At 48.2% G+C, this 19,802-nt stretch overlaps 1 protein-coding gene across 2 annotated transcripts in view; it reads right to left on the reverse strand.

The window, feature by feature from the left end:
• nrf1 (nuclear respiratory factor 1) overlaps window positions 1-4,328 on the reverse strand; it is a 76,427-nt gene extending 72,099 nt beyond the window's left edge. The window contains exon 1 of one of the 2 annotated variants that reach the window (XM_086010654.1): window positions 4,232-4,328. The gene's annotated coding sequence lies outside the window, so the exon portion shown is untranslated. The remainder of the gene's footprint in view (window positions 1-4,231) is intronic. The other variant, XM_086010655.1, reaches the window with a different exon arrangement.
• Between the last annotated feature and the right edge of the window lie 15,474 nt (window positions 4,329-19,802).

Here is a 19,802-nt window from a genome sequence, read left to right on the forward strand (position 1 = left end):
AGATTGTTTGAAGAGGCGCAGGGAGCTCTATCTCAGCCAACACCACCAAAAGCAGATGAACTAGTCAGCCCGTCAGCTATTTGTGGGACCATGCTGTGTGTAAATTGGCAGCCACGTTTACCTATGTAACAGTGACTACACTTCAAAAGGTAATTCACTGCCTGTGATGTGCTTTGGATGTCCTGAAGGTGCTATAAAACGCAAGTTCTCTCTGGCGTTAGAGGAAAAAAAGATCTGACAATTCACTGCTATTCATTAAATAACAAATTTAATCTGCAAAAGTCACCTTGCAAAAGGAATTTGCATTCAAAAAGCAAATGTCACAAGTAGATATGCAAATAAAATACTGAATAAAAAAGTCAAAATCGTCCAATTGCAGTTCAAGCACCATTCCATCATCGCCACCATGAAACACCTTGGGATATTTTATTCCCTTAAAGGCACTATATAAGTGAAAGTTGTTGTGTCTCAGCAATGACACTTTTCAGCCATTGCACAAATAAAAGGAAGTGTGCAAGACATTTATTCTAGCCCGCCAGATCCTCTGTAGCCATCAATATCTCGCTAGCAGCACCAATTCATGTCGCACTGTAAAATAAACTTCGGTAGAAAACTTGGACAAACAGCTTGCCTAGATATACAGCATTTTTCATGTCCCCAGGACATCCCAAAACACTTCACAGGCAGTGAAATAAGAGTAACAGTAAGGTAGTCTGGCTGCAATTATATAGGGCTTTGGTGAGACCACACCTGGAATACTATGTGCAGTTTTGGTCTCCTTACCCATACAGCACAGGGGGCCATTCGGCCCATCGTGTCTGTGCCGGCTCTTTGAAAGAGCTATTCAATTAATCCCACTCCCCTGCTCTTTTCCCATCACCCTGCAAATCTCTCCTTCCCAAGTATTTATCCATTTCCCTTTTGAAAGTTACAACTGAATCTGCCTCCACCACCCTTTCAGGCAGTGCATTCCAGATCACAACAACTCACTGCGTAAAAAAAAAATTCTCATTCCCCCCCCCCCTGGATTTTTTTTGCCAATTATCTTAAATCTGACTTCTGGTTACAGACCCTCCTGCCAGTGGAAACAGCTTCTCCCTAGTTACTCTCATCAAAACTCCCATTATATCCAAATAATTTATGTGTAAGGAGGGGAAAAGAACAAACTTGTATTTATGTAGTGCCTTTCATGCCCTCGGGACATCCCAAAGCACTACAATGCCAATAAATGACTTAGAATTAAAGTCACTGCTGTTACAAAAGGCAAACACAGTAGCCAATTTACACCCAGCAAGGTTCCACAAACAGCAAGAGATAAACAATCAGATAATATGTTTTGTTGATGTACTTCTTCCAATAGTGGCACTGGATGTCCATTTGAACATGCAGGACCTCAGTTTAATGTCTCATCCAAATTACAGCACCTTTGATAAGGTAGCACTCCCTCAGTACTACACTGAAGTGTTAGCCTAGGTTGTATATTCTTCAGTAAAGCTTGAAGCCACAACACCGCAGAAGCAAGTGCTACCACTGAGCCAAGAAGGTGCAACACAGATCCCTGAAGCATGCCATGAGCTACATCTTGCCAATCCAAGACACATCCATTTACACTTAACTCTGCTTTGACTCCTTCAGCCATTCCTCTATCTGTGCTCATATTTTTACCTTTAATACCAAGGGTCTTCTACTTAAAGCTCTTCCATGCCAATTTCCTTAAAAGAATTCCATTCAGTTAATCATAACCTGTCCTTTCAAATTTGTGCTGACTGTCCCTGATTATAACAACTTGTATTTGTATAGCGCCTTTAACGTAGTAAAACGCCCCAGGAGTGTTGAAAGACAAAAAATTGACCCCGAGCCACAAAATTAGGGCAGGTGACCAAAAGCTTGGTCAAAGAAGTAGGTTTTAAGGAGCGTCTTAAAAGGAGGAAAGAGAGGCGGAGAGGTTTAGGGAGGGAATTCCAGAGCTTAGGGCTTCGGCAGCTGAAGGCACGGCCACCGATGGTTGAGCGATTATAATCAGGAATGCTCAAGAGGGCTGAATTTGAGGAGCGTAGATATCTCGGTTGGGGGGGGGGGGGGGTGGGTGGGGTTGTGGGGCTGAAGGAGATTACAGAGATAGGGAGGGGCAAGGCCGTGGTGGGATTTGAAAACAAACATGAGAATTTTGAAATCGAGGCACTGCTTAACCGGGAGCCAATGTAGGCCAGCGAGCAGTGGTGATGGGTGAACGGGACTTGGTGCGAGTTAGGACACGGGCAGCCGAGTTTTGGATGACAAGTTTACGTAGGGTAGAATGTGGGTGGCCAGCCAGGAGTGCGTTGGAATAGTCAAGTCTAGAGGTAACAAAGGCACGGATGAGGGTTTCAGCAGCAGGTGAGCTGATGCGGGGCAGAAATTGGCAATGTTAGAGGTGGAAATAGGCAGTCTTAGTTATGCCACGGATATGTGGTTGGAAGCTCCTTTCAGGGTCAAATATGACGCCAAGATTGCGAACAGTCTGGTTCAGCCTCAGACAGACGCTGAGAGGGATGAGTCGGTGGTTAGGGAGAGGGATGAGTCGGTGGCTAGGGAACGGAGTTTGTGACGAGGCCCAAAGACAATGGCTCCGGTCTTCCCAATATTTAATTGGACTGTCCCTGATTAGCCTGTACCTTCATAAACATTCACTGTTTATCCCATTTTATGGTCTCTAGTAGCTGTATTGACTGGGGGCTAACTGGTCTATAATTCCAGTCTTTTGGTACAATTTGCAATACCCACTTCCAAAGAATTTTAGTAAATTATGGTTAACACCTCTTCTATTTCATCACTAACTTCCCTCAGTATTCTGGAGTGTAAACCATCTGGTCCTGGAGACATGTCAACTACGTCCCATTAACCCTTTTAATAGAGTTTATATATTAGCAGTTCCTCCACACTCTCCTCTGGTACTCTTTCCATCATTCCTTCAAATACTGGTTAGGCATCTCTGCAATCCCTTTATTCTCTATTTAAGATATTCATCTTTCAGTGGCTCCACCCTTTCTTTAACTACCCTCTTGCTTTCGACATTTATAAAAAATTAGCTACCAGTCTTTTTTTCATACTCACTAAAACCTATCCAGTCCTTTTTTTGCTCCTCTTCTGTACTTCTGGTATCTTTTAATATTTTTATCTCAGCACTGCTCCAATAAGATTGCAAGTTAGACACAAGAAATTGGTCTAATTGTATACGTGCAAACAAGAAAAAAAGCCAAGAATCTTCAAAATCCAATCAGATGAAGGATATTACAAACAGAAACAAAATCCTCAAATTTTTGATTCCAAGACTTACTCCCAGCTTAAACCCCACTTAAAAATCTTATTTTACACATAAGCTCATTCAGAAGAGGCATTTTATTTTTTTAATCAATTTGAAATATGAAGTATTCTCAAAATATCCAGAGCGCTACAGAACTTTAATAAAACACTGAATAATTTAGATTAAAAAAACTCCACTTCAAGCACCTTATAAAACCACAATAATGTTCTTACAGAATTGAAAATTAATTTTTTTTTAAATGCATAAAAGGATGACAAATCTTCCAAATCTACCCCAATAAATAAACAAATCGATACACAATCCTTGCAAAGTGAGAGCTGAATTTTTTTTTGCTTATATAGTTATAAAATGCTTCGACAATCCTTCAATTCTGTTGCATTCAACGTCAATCAATATGATTTGTTATTGATTTTTAAATACATTAAAGCCCAATGACGACTAGGAACCCCTTGAATTGCAGCAGACTGTTTTAAAAAAAACTCCTCCCTGGGACCCATTTTGAACAGAAATATTTAGGAGTTTGGGAGCTGCGGGAATAAACCCTGAAGCATTAATTCGTATTTTAAAAAAAAATAATAATCTACAACAGCCTTCATTAGGTGCAGGGCCCAGGCCGCGGGATGGAGGATCTGCTCCTTCTCTCAAGCCTGTTCAGTGCTTAAGAGTTTATTCCCACACACACTCTCCTTTCTTCCTCCTCCCTTAGTCCCGCCAAAATCCAGCCCTGGTAACATGCAGGCCTAGTGCGGCCTAGGCCCCCTTGGATTGGCATCTAAGCTCTTCCCCGCCGTCCAAAAGCCACTCTCAGAACTCTTTCCCGTCCTTTTATGAAGTAAAAACCCCGTTTCTGCGGCCGGGCAGCTTTTTGGGGTCCGATTTGCGACTGCGCCAGGGCTGAAATTTGGAGAATGCGCGGTGAGCACTAACCTCAGAGCGGCTGCGCCGAAGGCCTGGAACTCGGTCTGTGTGTGCCTGCGCTGCCAGAGCCTGTCCCGCCCCTCCCCCTCTCGCTCTCTCTGGCTGGCTGGCCCAGCGCACGGTGACGTAATCCCTCGCTTCCCCGCTCCCCCTCCCCCCACCAGCACGCACGACGTGGGCACGCAAAGGCTGACGTGCAGCGGCCAGCCCACCCACAGGCTGACGGAATCCCTCCCCCCTCCCAGCACCACGCACGACGTGGGCACGCAAAGGCTGACGTTCGGCCTTCTCCCTCCCCACATGGGTTACAGCACAGAAGGAGGCCACTCGGCCTCTCGGCCTCTCGAGCTCCTGCCGGCTCCCTGCAAGAGCACTTCTACTAGTCCCACTCCCCTGCCCTTTCCCTTTTTTTTTATCCCTTCAGGTACTTATCCAATTCTCTCCTTGAAAGCCACAATTGAGTCTGCCTCCACCACCCTTTCAGGCAGTCAGAGAGTGTTTGAAGACCAGGACCTCAAACCCGGCACTAAGCTCATGGTCTACAGGGCAGCAGTGATACCTGCCCTGCTGTATGCCTCAGGGACATGGACCATGTACAGCAGGCACCTAAAAGCACTGGAGAGGTACCGCCAACGCTGCCTCTGCAAGATCCTGCAAATCCATTGGCAGGATAGGCGCACCAACGTCAGTGTTCTTGCTCAGGCCAACATCCCCAGCATCAAAGCGCGGACCACGCTCAATCAGCTCCGATGGACGGGTCACATTGTCCGCATGCCCAATACGAGACTCCCAAAACAAGCGCTCTACTCGGAGCTCCGGCACGGCAAGAGAGCCCCAAGTGGGCAGAGGAAACACTTTAAGGACACCCTCAAAGCCTCCTTGAAAAAGTTCAACATCCCCACCGACACCTGGGAATCCCTGGCCCAAGACCGCACAAAGTGGAGGAGAAGCATCCGGGAAGGCGCCGAACACCTCGCGTCTCTTCGCCGGGAGCAAGCGGAAGCCAAGCGCAAACAACGCAAGGAGCGCACGTCAACCCAAGCACCCCACCCACCCGCCCCTTCAACCACCGTCTGCCCCACCTCTGACATAGACTGTAGATCCCGCATTGGACTAATCAGTCACCTGCGAGCTCATTTTTAATGTGGAAGCAAGTCATCCTCAGTTCCGAGGGATTGCCTAAGAAGAAGAAGAAGAAGCATTCCAGATCCTAACCACTCGCTATGTAAAAGATTTTCCTCCTCTTGCCTTTGGTTCTTCTGCCAATAACCTTAAATCTGTGACCTTTGGTCCTTGACCCTTCCGCCAATGGGAACAGTTTCTCTTTATCTACTCTGTCCAGACCCCTCATGATTTTGAACGGCAGAAAACGTTAGTGGGAGTGGTATATAGACCTCCAAACAGTAATGCGGAGGTCGGGGATGGCATTAAAAGGGAAATTAGAGAAGCGTGCAATAAGGGCACAGCAGTTATCATGGGTGACTTTAATCTACATATAGATTGGGCTAACCAAATTAGTAACAATACTGTGGAGGAGGAATTCCTGGAGTGTGTATGGGATGGTTTCCTGGACCAATATGTCGAGGAACCAACTAGAGATCAGGCCATCTTAGACTGGGTATTATGTAATGAGAAAGGATTAATTAGCAATCTTGTTGTGCGAGGCGCCTTGGGTCGGAGCGATCATAATATGATAGAATTCTTCATTAAGATGGAGAGTGAAGTAGTTGACTCAGAGACTAGGGTCCTGAATTTAAATAAAGGAAACTACGATGGTATGAGGCGCGAGCTGGGTAGGATTGATTGGGGAATGTCACTCAAAGGGTTGACGGTGGATAGGCAATGGCAAACATTCAAAGCTCGCATGGATGAACTACAGAATTTGTTCATCCCAGTTTGGCATAAAAATAAAACAAAAAAGGTGACTCAACTGTGGTTAACAAGGGAAATTAGGGATAGCATAAGATCCAAGGAGAGGACATTTAAATTGGCCAGAAAAAGCAGTAAACCTGAGGATTGGGAGCAGTTTAGGATTCAACAAAAGAGGACAAAGGGATTAATTAAGAGGGGGGAAATAGAGTATGAGAGTAAGCTTGCAGGGAACATAAAAACTGACTGTAAAAGCTTTTATAGATATGTGAAGAGAAAAAGATTGGTGAAGTCAAGCGTAGGTCCCTTGCAGTCAGAATCAGGGGAATTTATAATGGGGAACAAAGAAATGGCAGACCAATTAAATACATACTTTGGTTCTGTCTTCACAAAGGAGAACACAAATAACCTCCCAGAGATGTTGGGGAACATAAGGTCTAATGAAAGGGAGTAACTGATAGATCTCAGTATTTGTAGGGAAATGGTGTTAGAGAAATTGACGGGATTGAAGGCCGATAAATCCCCAGGGTCTGATAATCTACATCCTAGGGTACTTAAGGAAGTGGCCCTAGAAATAGTAGATGCATTGCTGGTCATCTTCCAAAAGTCAATAGACTCTGGAACAGTACCCACGGATTGGCGAGTAGCTAATGTTACCCCACTGTTCAAAAAAGGTGGTAGAGAGAAAACGGGGAATTACAGACCGGTAAGCCTGACATCGATAGTGGGGAAAATGCTGGAGTCCATTATAAAAGATGTAATAGCAGAGCACTTGGAAAACAGTGACCGGACAAAGTCAACATGATTTACAAAAGGTAAATCATGCTTGACTAATCTACTGGAATTTTTTGAGGATGTAACTGGTAAAATAGATAAGGGAGAACCAGTGGATGTGGTGTATTTGGACTTTCAAAAGGCTTTCGATAAGGTCCCACATAAGAGATTAGCGTGTAAAGTTAAGGCACATGGGATTGGGGGCAAGGTATTGACTTGGATAGAGAACTGGTTGGCAGACAGAAAGCAAAGAGTTGGAATAAACTGCTCTTTTTCTGAGTGGCAGGCAGTGACTAGTGGGGTACCGCAGGGATCGGTCTTTGGACCCCAGCTATTCACAATATATATTAATGATCTAGACGAGGGAACTAGATGTAATATCTCCAAGTTTGCAGACGACACAAAGCTGGGTGGGCGTGTGTGCTGTGAGGAGGATGCCGAGAAACTCCAGTATGATTTGGACAGGTTGGGTGATTGGGCAGAAGCATGGCAGATGCAATATAACATGGATAAATGCGAGGTTATCCACTTTGGTGTCAAAAACAAGAAGGCAGATTATTATCTGAATGGCAATAGATTGGGAGAAGGGGAAGTGCAACGAGACCTGGGTGTCCTTGTGCACCAGTCGCTGAAGGTAAGCATGCATGTGCAGCAGGCGGTTAAGAAGGCAAATGGTATGTTGGCCTTCGTAGCGAGAGGGTTTGAGTACAGGAACAAGGATGTCTTGCTGCAGTTGTACAGGGCCTTGGTGAGACCACATCTTGAGTATTGTGTGCAGTTTTGGTCGCCTTATCTGAGGAAGGGTGTTCTTGCCATGGAAGGAGTGCAGCGAAGATTCACCAGGCTGATACCTGGGATGGCAGGAATGACGTATGAGGAGAGATTGGGTTGATTGGGCTTGTACTCGCTGGAATTTAGAAGAATGAGAGGGGATCTCATTGAAACTTATAAAATTCTAACAGGACTAGACAGACTAGATGCAGGAAGGATGTTCCCGATGGTCGGGGAGTCCAGAACTAGGGGTCACAGTCTAAGGATAAGGGGTAAGCCATTTAGGACAGATGAGAAGGAATTTCTTCACCCAGAGAGTGGTGAACCTGTGGAATTCTCTACCACAGAAGGCAGTAGAGGCCAATTCATTAAATATATTCAAGAAGGAGTTGGATATATTTCTTAAGGCTAAAGGGATCAAGGGATAGGGGGAGAAGGCAGGGACAGGGTACTGAATTTGGATGATCAGCCATGATCGCATTGAATGGCGGAGCAGGCTCAAGGGGCCGAATGGCCTACTCCTGCTCCTATCTTCTATGTTTCTATGAACACCTCGATCAAATCTCCTCTCAGCCTTCTCCCCTAAGGAGAACAACCCTAGCTTCTCCAGTCTGTCCACGTAACTGAAATCCCTCATCCCTGGAACCATTCTGTAAATCTTTTCTGCATCCTCTCTCAGGCTTTCACATCCTTCCTTAAGTGCAGTGCCCAGAACTGGACACCGTACTCTGGTTGAGGCCGATCCAGTGTTTTATAAAGGTTCATTATAACTTCCTTGCTTCTGTACTCTGTGCCTTTATTTATGAAGCCTAGGATTGATGCTCAGTGCAATTCAATGGAACTGAACATTTACATAGTATGAATAGCACATTGGGCCCAACAGGTCCATGCCGGTGTTTATGCTCCACACGAGCCTCCTCCCACCCTTCTTCATCTCTCACCCCATCAACATAACCTTCTATTCCTTTCTCCCTCATGTGTTTATCTGGCTTCCCCTTAAATGCATCTATGCTATTCGCCTCAACCACTCCTTGTGGTAGCAAGTTCCACATTCTAACCACTCTCTGGGTATAGAATTCCCTATTGGATTTATTAGTGACTATAGCCTGTATTTATGGCTGCTAGATCTGGTCTTGCCCGCAAGTGGAAACATCTTCTCTACGTCCACCCTATCAAACCCTTTCATAATCTTAAAGACCTCTATCAGGTTACCCCTCAATCTTCTCTTTTTCTAGAGAAAAGAGTCCCAGCCTGTTCAATCTTTCCTGATAGGTATAAACTCTCAGTTCTGGTATCATTCTATAAATCTTTTATGCACCTTCTCCCATGCCTCTATATTCTTTTTGTAATATGGAGACCAGAACTGCGCACAGTACTCCAAGTGAGGTCTAACCAAGGTTCTATACAAGTTTAACATAACCTCTCTGCTTTTCAATTCTATCCCTCTAGAAATGAACCTCAGCGCCGTTTGCTTTTTTATGGCCTTATTAACCTGCATAGCTACTTTTAGCGATCTGTGTATCTGTACCCCCAGATTCCTCTGTTCCTCTACCTCATTTAGACACTTAGGGGGAAAAATTAATGTTCGCCAGCAAAGTTGTCTGTGTTACCGGCAACTGCAGTTAACGGCTGCTGGAAATGGCTGCAACACTAACCGAGTGAAATTGGTCTGGGGGGTGGGCGGGGGGGGGGGGGGGGGGCATGGCGATAGGTGGCGCAGCGCTCACCTTCCGTGCAATGCCGGCCTGGTGGTGTTGCTGGTGGGATCCGGGACGAAGTTTCTGTCCAGGTCCGGCGTTGCAGCTTCCCGCAGCCTCTGTGAACGAAGCTGTGGAGCTCGCAGCGAATTGTGGGCAATGAAGAGGTCTGAGAATTAAAGGGGCCATGCACACTGAAGCAATACAAAATAAAATGCAGTGATGCATTTTTCAGCCCTTTCTGCCTTTTAAGAAATATTCAATATTTAATAGAAGTTCCAAATGTGGTGGGGCTGAAAGGATACAAGATGCTGGTATTCTCGTACATTATCCTCCTTCTGGCATGCACCTCTTGCTTTCCCGCCCTCCCGTCAGCACAACTCCACCCTTGTGCCTTCCTCATTTCACACACCCAAGAAATGCAGCCTGCCCAGCCAGTGGGTCAACAAGAAGAGGCAGCCTGCCCAGCCAGTGGGTCAACAAGAAGAGGCAGCCTGCCCAGCCAGTGGGACCGCAGGTGGATAATTCCATCCCGGATATCTCGGCCACAAAGAGGCTGTCTGGGATGCATCCTTCCATCTGATTCCTCCTCTTCGGCTTCCTCCTCTTCTGTGTCTTCCTCTTCCCTCTGCAAGTGGATGCTGTAAATGTGAAATGACTGCATAAAATGCTGGAAATACTCAGTTGGTCAGGCAACTGAGATATGAACTCTGTTTTTCTCTCCACGGATGTTGCGTGAGCTGCTGAGAATTCGTAGCACGCTCTGTCTTCTCAAAGACCTTTATTTACCATCCAAACACTTGCAAGCGTCCAGCAGCACTCTCTACACACTTTAAAAACTTTTCACTTTTCGCAGCAAGCCACCACTTCAATAAAATTTAAAAAAAACAGTCCAAACCCTTAAATTCAAACTTACCCGAGTGATGCGTGTGTCCCTTTAAGAACTGCAGACATCGGCCCCGATTTTCCTGGAGCCGTCGGGCGGGGTTTCAGGCGGACGGGGGCTGAAAATCGCAGAAATAGGGGGTAGCGACCCCCCCCGCCCGATTCCCCGCCCCGCCCGACTTTCGCCCCCGTGTTTCAGCGCAACCCGAATCAGTCCCGCCCGCCACAGGCGGGAATGGTCGGCGGGAGCCTAATGACCAATAATTGACATGTTTAATCCTTCAGGGGCCCTTGGAATTTTCAGCCTTTCCCCACGTAAAACACGCCAGGTGGGAACACCGCTGATGAAACCTGGCGTGAACAATGTTGGCTTGCTTGCTTTCAGCTGCAGGTCAATCAGGACTGAAGAGATTTAATCAGCCAGCATTTGTAGGCTGCAGGACCTTGTTGCTGAAGGCTTGGGGCAACTTGTTGAAGGCTTAGGCACAGCTGTGGAAGGTTGGAGCCTCACACACTTCTCCAGTGTGAGCTCCTGGGAAGCCCCTCTCAGCACCCTAACTCAGCGCCTCCTCAATGGAGGCATCTGCCAGAAGCATGGGAGGCCTTTTGTTCCTTCCCTTCTTGGCATTAGAGGATCTCCAACAGCAGAGGAGGCTGGAGCAGCTCCAGCAACAACAGCAGATCCAGCAACAACAGCAGATCCAGCAACAACAGCAGCACCAGCAACAACAGCAGCACCAGCAGGAGCGACAGGCTGCGGCTCAGCCACCTGAGGCAGCACAGGCCAGAAGGGGACAGCGCATGGAAGGCCGTTGGCGCAGGAGATACCCCGCAAACAGGGTCTACAGACACAGGGTGAGCTACCTCAACATGACTGAGCAGCAGTGCCAAAGGTGGCTCCGACTTTCGCGAGAGGTAGTGACTGACATCTGCGCAATGCTACAGCAAGACCTGGAGCCCAGAGCACCAGGTCGACACTCCTTACCAGTGGCCATCAAAGTCACCACCGCACTCAACTTTTATGCCTCAAGCTCCTTCCAGGGATCAGCAGCAGACATCAGCGGCATCTCCCAGGCGGCCGCACCCACTTGCATCAAACAGGTCACCGATGGCCTCTTTGCCCTCGCACACAATCACATCCATTTCACCCGGGATCGCGCAAGTGTGAGGGCGCGAGCGCGTGGATTAGCTCAGCTGGCAGACTTTCCAAGGGTGCAGGTCATTGCCTGCACACGTGGCCCTTAGGGCACCCCATCGCAATCCAGGAGTTTTTGTCAACCGCAAGGGCTTCCACTCCCTTAACGTTCAGCTGGTGTGTGACCACAAGAAGGAGATTTTGCATGTTTGTGCCAAGTACCCTGGCAGCTGTCATTACTCCCTCATACTGCGCCAGTCTACTGTGCCTCCGCTATTCAGTCCGCCAAATGAACTTCAGGGATGGCTACTTGGAGACAAGGGATATCCCCTGCGGACGTGGCTAATGACGCCGGTCAGGAGACCAGCCAACGAAGCTGAGGAGCGCTACAACTCTAGCCACATTTCCACCAGATGCATTATCGAGCAAGCCATCGGATTGCTAAAGATGCGCTTCAGATGCTCGATAGATCAGGTGGAGCCCTACAGTACTCATCAGCCAGGGCCTCCAAAATCGTTGTGGTATGCTGTGTACTTCACAACATGGCACAGCGTTGTGGCTTGCCGATTCCGCAGGACCAAGAGGCTCCTCACAGAGCTGCCTCGGATGAGGATGATGCTGAGGAGGAGGATGGAAATGAGCATCCTGCAGAGGCCCGCCAACCAGCGCCACCAGTGCGCGAGAACATTGCTGGGCGGAATGCAAGGAACGCACTCATCCTGGGCCGATTTGCGTAGCCTGTACCTCAAACACTGTAGCCTCGCTGCTTCTTAACTGACCATGGACAGTGGCCCATCCCTGCGCATTTCTACCTATTGGACCAGCTTGCTGACATCTGCGTGTAATCTTAAGGCCTCAATGTGAAATCCCCATTTGCCAAATGACAGACGCCACAACTCCAGCAGTTGCCACCAGATTTTTTATGTACAACAAAGTGATGGCATTAAAACTATATACAAGACTTTTCACCCAAGTGACTACCCTTGTGATTAGTGGTGCTTTATTTTCCTCTTACGCGTGCTCCTACGTAGTGGTACTCCTGTGGCTTCAGCAGATGTGGAGGCCCCTTGCTCACTTTGCTGCTGCTCCTGTCTCGACACCTTTGGCGGGCGTCCTCTGGGGTGGTGAGCCTGTGAGGGCTCGCCAGCAGTCTGATGCTCCTGCGGCTGTGCAGGGGTTGAGACTCCTATCTCACTTGGGTGTGGACTCTGGCGGGGCTCTGACCGAGGGCTTTGAAGTGTCATGGAAGTGAGAGCGCGTGGAAAGGAGCCCCCACTTCCCTGAGGTGTGCCAACAACCTCCCTCTCATGGGTCAGCTCCCCCTCAGTGCCTGCAAGTGGCTGGAGAGCACCTTGCTGCACATCAGGGGGGCCATGGGGACCCGTCTCTGCACTGGAAGTCCTGCTCAGAGGGACTTCAATGAAGGTCTGGTTTCGGTGCTCAATAGATGCCCATCGCTCCTCAAGAGATGTCATTCTATTCTGAGCACTCACCATGTTTTCGATAACCTGGCGACTAAGCTCCTCCATGGCCGTAGCCCTCCTCTCCTCGGCTGCAGCCCTCCTCTCCTCGGCCACAGCCCTCCTCTCCTCGGCCGCAGCCCTCCTCTCCTCGGCTGCAGCCCTCCTCTCCTCGGCGGTAGCCAGCCTTACCACGGAGGTAGCCATCCTTTCCGTGGTGATGCTTTCATGCGCCAATGACTCCAATAAGGCTGTGCTCATGCTCGCCATGGACTCCTCCATACGCTCCACGCTCGCAGCGACCCTGGAGACAAAACCTGCCAGAGACTCCTGCATCTGTGCATGGAGATCCATCACCTCCTCTCTTGCGGATGGACCCAGTGACATAGGGTCGACATGCAGCTGAGCTGAGCTGGCAGAGGACTGCGCCCTCCGACGAGGACTCTCCACTGCTGTCCCTGTCTCCACAATCTGTTGATGCTGACTTGTGAGCTGTGAAACACCAGGTGACAACACTACTCTATGTCCCGAAGGCCCCCCCGAGGTGTGAGTGTCTGCACTGGTGCTGGGTGCGCATACTTCTGCTGATGCTGCGCCCTCAGAGGCTGGAGCTTCCTCTGAGGAGTCTGGCTGCAAAGCCTCTTCCTCCTCGGTAGTGGGGACGGGGGCTCCGGATGGTCCTGTGGGGGAGTAAAGGGAAGAGTTAGAGATGTGATGCCAAGGCCACTTGCACATTGGATTTGGCATATGCTCATAAGTCCAAATGATGCAGCTTCAGAATCATATCAGCAACTCATGCTATGTCAATGAGAGAGATGGGAAACTATTCTACCAGCTTGCGGGCTTGCTCCTGTCTCTCCTGCCCCAGCTTCCACAGGCACGTCACCCCCAGCAATCTCCATCACAGCTTCCTCCCAGGGGCTCAGATAGGCGATTGAGGGTGGTCCTCCTCCAGTCCTTGAACGCTCTCTCCTATTGTGAGCTCTCTTTTCCTGCAATGAGAGAGACAAGTGGAGTTTGAGTGAGAGTGCAGGAGTGAGTGTAGAGATTGCATAGCATAGATACTTAGAAGGAGACAAAGATGGTGTGAGGCTGCAAGACCAAGGGCCCTCCCTGTGTTGTCAGTTGTGTTCCAAGCATCAGAGTGAAAGGCAGTGTGAGGGCTGGATGGTGGAATAGTTATGTGAATGTGAGCATAGAGAGATATGGAATGGGTAAGGGTGCATGGATGTGACTGTGAAGTGGGATGTGGAGGAAGAGATTGCTGAAGCTGAGTGCCGCTGGGGAAAGGCAATGGGGATCAGGTTGAGGGTAATGGAAACTTCATACTTACTTTTCCTGTATGGTGAAGGTCATGGAAGCGCTTCCTGCACTGCATCCAGGTCCGTCGGGTGACTCCCTGAGAGTTGACCGCTGCAGCCACCTCCATCCATGCTGCCCTGGTCTCTTTGGGAGGCCTCTTCCTCCCTGAGCTAGGGAAGAGGACCTCCCTGTGGGCCCTAACCCAATCCACCAATGTCTGGAGTGATGTCTCGTCAAACTTGGCGGCAGCTCGATCTCTGCCGCTGGCAGCAGCTGGTGCAGGCTCCTTTGCCATTCTGCAAGACTGGTTGGGAAACCTGCAGAGGTTGAAAAGCTTGCTGGACACTTTAAAAGCACCACGAATGATGACATCATACTGTGGGGCTTTCTGACTGGAAATGGACAATTAGCAAGGGTGCCGACACGCTGGAAATAAATTGGCCAATTCAGCGAAAATTGCATGCAGCTGTTTGACCCATTTAGATTCGGGTCGGAACCCGACAATTCCCCGCACCTTCGGGAAAATCGGGGCCATCGTCTCTGTCAGCCTACTTGCACGCCAGGTTAACCAGCCGTGCTTAGGACCCAGCGCTGAAAGGTCGATGTTTGCGTTGGTGACGTTAAGTCGGCGTTGCACACTGATTGATGTCACAACGCCACCATTTTCTTTTGCAGGGCGCTGCCCGTTACCAGCAACGCAAAGAGGGAGACGAATATGGTGGCCACCACGGGACCCGTCACCAGCTGACAAAAGAGCGGTAGCCGCCATTTCATGGCGCTACGAAGTGTCGGTAAGTACATGAATTTCTAGCCCTTATTTTCCAAGGTGTATGTTGCCTCCTTATCCTTCCTACCAAAATGTATCACATCACAATTATCTATATTGAAGTTCATTTGCCAGTTACACGCCCATTCTGCAAGTTTATTAATGTCTTTCTCCTTGTTATTATCGTACAAAAGTGTTATTATCAAAGCACACTCGCCTCTGAGTCAGAAGGTTGTGGGCTCAAGTCCCACTCCAAAGACTTGAGCACATAAAAAAGCTAGGCTGACATTCCAGTGCAGTACTGAGGGAGCGCTGCACTGTCGGAGGTGCCGTCTTTCGGATGAGACGTTAAACCGAGGCCCTGTCTGCTCTCTCAGGTTGACATAAAAGATCCCACAGCACTATTTCGAAGAGGAGCAGGGGATTTCTCCCTGGTGTCCGGGCCAATATTTATCCCTCAACCAACATAACAAAAACAGATTATCTGGTCATTATCACATTGCTGTTTGTGGGACCTTGGTGTGTGCAAATTGGTTGCCGCGTTTCCCACATCACAACAGTGACTCCACTTCAAAAAGTACTTCATTGGCTGCAAAGCGCTTTGAGACGTCCGGTGGTCGTGAAAGGCGCTATATAAATGCAAGTCTTTCTTTACATTATTGTAGTTCCAAGTCATGTAAAAGTTTTTTTCTCTCTGAAATCAGTGGCTCCTGGCCAATGCTGCAGAACAGTAACGTGTCTGCTTTAAAGCCATAGTTCATATGGCGTTTGTTTTGTTTACAATTGAAGCCCGCGTACCGAGACGCAGGGAGCGCACGTACTCCGAATTGCCCTCCTCTCGCTACTATGCCCCTCAGGAGGCACGTAAGACAGTGTAAAAACACGTTCTGTGAGCACTTGCTGGCTCGCACAGGTGTCTCATCACTGTAAACTGGGACGTTGTGCACTGGCAGCTAACTTGGGTAAATTGAATTGTCTATGTGATGATTAAGTTCTTTGGAGATTTTTCTAGCTTGCATTAGAATAAATGCAGATGAGATGTTTATAGAACATTAAAAAAATCTGTAATATGATCAGGGATCTGCAAAAGAATGCTTTGTATATTGCACACCTTAGTAGGTTGTGGACTTCAGCCCCTTTCCCGGCTTTGAGCACAACATTTGAATTTACACTTCAGTAGCACTGTGATTGTTGTGTCCTTTGAGTGGAATGTTAAACTAATGTCTGCCTCCAGGTGAATGTTAAGGTAGTTTGGAGATCAGGAAGTTCTCCTAGAAACATAGACATAGAAAAATAGGAGCAGGAGTAGGCCATTTGGCCCTTCGAGCCTACTCCACCATTCAATATGATCATGGCTGATCCTCTATCTCAATACCATATTCCCGCTCTCCCCATACCCCTTGATGCCTTTTGTGTCTAGAAATCTATCTGTCTCCTTCTTAAATATATTCAATGTCTTGGCCTCCATAGCCTTCTGTGGTAGAGAATTCCACAGGTTCACCACCCACTGAGTGAAGAAATTTCTCCTCATCTCAGTCCTAAATGTCCTACCCCGTATCCTGAGACTGTGACCCCTCGTTCTAGAGCCCTCAGCCAGGGGAAACATCCTCCCTGCATCCAGTCTGTCTAGCCCTGTCAGAATTTTATACGTTTAAATGAGACCCCCTCTCATTCTTCTAAACTCTAGTAAATACAGGCCTAGTTGACCCAATATCTCCTCATACGACAGTCCTGCCATCCCAGTAATCAGTCTGGTGAACCTTCGCTGCACTCTCTCTATGGCAAGTATATCCTTTCTTAGGTAAGGAGACCAAAACTGCATACAGGTAGACTATCCTTTATCCGAAAACCTCGGGACCAGCCGTGTTTCGGTTTTCGGAGAATTTCGGATTTCGGAGGGTGGGTCGGCTGGGGTCCGCGGGGGGGTCAGCGGGGGGGTCGGCGGGGGTCGGGGCCGGCGGGGGTCCGCGGGGGGGTCAGTGGGGGTCGGCGGGAGTCGGGGCCGGCGGGGGTCCGCGGGGGGGTCGGCGGGGGGGTCGGGCCGGCGGGGGTCCGCGGGGGGGTCGGCGGGGGGGTCAGCGGGGGTCGGGGCCGGCGGGGTCCGCAGGGGGGTCGGCGGGGGGGTCGGCGGGGGTCGGGGTCGGCGGGGGGTCGTGCGCACGACTTACGCTGACGCTCAGCGTAAGTCGTGGGGGTCGGGGTCGGCGGGGGTCCGCGGGGGGGGTCGGCGGGGGTCGGGGCCGGCGGGGGGGTCGGTGGGGGTCCGCGGGAGGGTCCGCGGGGGGTCGTGCGCACGACTTACGCTGACGCTCAGCGTAAGTCGGTGGGGGTCGGGGTCGGCGGGGGTTCGCGGGGGGGTTGGCGGGGGTCGGGGCCGGCGGGGGGGTCGGCGGGGGTCCGCGGGGGGTCGTGCGCACGACTTACCCTCTATCCGAACTTCCGAAACCGGAACCCTCTAAAAACCGAAGGTTTTTTCGTTCAGCGTAAGTCGTGCGCACGACTTACGCTGAACGAAAAAACCTTCGGTTTTTAGAGGGTTTCGGTTTTCGGAAGTTCGGATAAAGGGTAGTCTACCTGTACAGTACTCCAGGTGTGGTCTCACCAAGGCCCTGTACAACTGTAGTAAGACATCCTTGCTCCTGTACTCAAATCCTCTTGCAATGATGGCCAACATACCATTTGCCTTCCTAACTGCTTGCTGCACCTGCATGTTTGCTTTCAGTGACTGGTGTACAAGGACACCCAGGTCCCTTTGTACATCAACATTTCCCAATCTCTCACCATTTAAATAATACTCTACCTTTCTGTTTTTCCTACCGAAGTGGATAACTTCACATTTACCCACGTTATACTGCATCTGCCATGTATTTGCCTACTCACTCAACTTGTCTAAATCGCCTTGAAGCCTCTTTGCATCCTCCTCACAACTCACAATCCCACCTAGTTTCGTGTCGTCAGCAAACTTGGAAATATTACATTTGGTTCCCTCATCCAAATCATTAATATATATTGTGAATAGTTGGGGCCCAAGCACTGACCCCTGCGATAGTCACCGCCTGCCACCCCGAAAAAGACCCATTTATTCCTACTCTCTGTTTCCTGTCTGTTAACCAATTTTCAATCCATGCCAGTATATTACCCCCAATCCCATGTGCTTTAATTTGCACACTAACCTCTTATGTGGGACTTTAATCAAAGGTCTTCTGAAAATCCAAATACACTATGTCCACTGGTTCTCCCTTATCTATTCTACCAGTTACATCCTCAAGAAAACTCCAGAAGGTTTGTCAAACATGATTTCCCTTTCATAAATCCATGTTGACTTTGTCTAATCCCGTTGATATTTTCTAAGTGTCCTGTTATCACATCCTTTATAATAGACTCTAGCATTTTCCCTACTACTGATATTAGGCTAACCAGTCTGTCATTCCCTGTTTTCTCTCTCCCTCCTTTTTTAATAGTGGGGTTACATTTGCCACCCTCCAATCTGCAGGAACTGTTCCATAATATATAAAATTTTGGAAGATGACAACCAATGCATCCACTATTTCCATGGCTACCTCTTTTAGTACTCTGGGATGCAGATTATTAGGCCCTGGGGATTTATCAGCTTTCAGTCCCATTAATTTCTCCAGCACTATTTTTTTACTAATACTAATTTCCTTTAATTCCTCCTTCTCACTAGACCATTGTTTCCCTAGCATTTCTGGGAAGTTATTTGTGTCCTCTTCCGTGAAGACAGAACCAAAGTATTTGTTTAATTGCTCTGCCATTTCCTTGTTCTCCATTATAAATTCTCCCGTTTCTGACTGTAAGGGACCTACATTTGTCTTCACTAATCTTTTTCTTTTTACATACTTGTAGACGCTTTTACAGTCCGTTTTTATGTTCCTTGCAAGTTTACTCTCATACACTTTGTTTCCCCTCTTAATTAATCTCTTGGTCCTTTTTTGCTGAACTCTAAACTGCTCCCAATCCTCAGGCTTGTTACTTTTTCTGGCAACTTTATATGACTCCTCTTTGGATCTAATACTACCCTTAATTTATTTTGTTAGCCATGGTTGGGCTGCTTTTCCTTTTGTGTTTTTGCACCAGAAAGGAATGTATAACTGTTGCAATTCGTGCATTCGTTCCTTAAATGTTTGCCATTGCCTATCCACCATCATGCCTTTAATGAAGCTCCCCAATCTATCATAGCCAACTCACTCCTCATACCTTCGTAGTTTCCTTTGTTTAGATTTAGGACCCTAGTTTCGGATTGAACTTCTTCACTTTCCATTTTAATGAGGAATTCTATCATGTTATGGTCACTCTTCCCTAAAGGACCCCGCACAACAGGATTATTAATTAACCCCTTCTCATTGCACAATACCCAATCTGGGATAGCCTGTTCCCTAGTTGCCTCCTCAACATACTGGTCTAAAAAAAATCTCGTACACACTCCAGGAATTCATCCTCCACAGTATTATTGCTAATTTGGTTTGACCAGTCTATATGTAGATTAAAGTCACCCATGATTACTGTAGTACCCTTGTTGCATGCATCTCTAATTTCCTGTTTGATGCCATCCCCTACATTACCACTACTGTTTGGAGGCCTATAGACAACTCCCACCAATGTTTTCTGCCCCTTGGTGCTTCTTAGCTCCACCCAGACTGATTCTACATCTTGATTTTCTGAGCCAATATCCTTTCTCCTACTGATCTTGCCAAATTTCCTGGGCTTCTCTCTCTCTCTCCCTCTCTGCTATTCTGCTGTAACTATTTACACCTCCTCTAGACTTTTCTTTTGTTTCTCTACTTGTCCCATTATCACCTCCTTTGGCCTCGCACCATCATTACTATTGTCATTTAATCACTCCTGCCCTCCACTCTATCACAACTCTCTCCCGTGTCAGCTGTGGCTCAGTAAATCTTTTCTG

The sequence above is a fragment of the Somniosus microcephalus genome, chromosome 17, assembly GCF_052327205.1.
Source record: "Somniosus microcephalus isolate GS21.2 chromosome 17, FLI_Smic_1.0, whole genome shotgun sequence".
Taxonomy (NCBI): Eukaryota; Metazoa; Chordata; class Chondrichthyes; order Squaliformes; family Somniosidae; genus Somniosus; species Somniosus microcephalus.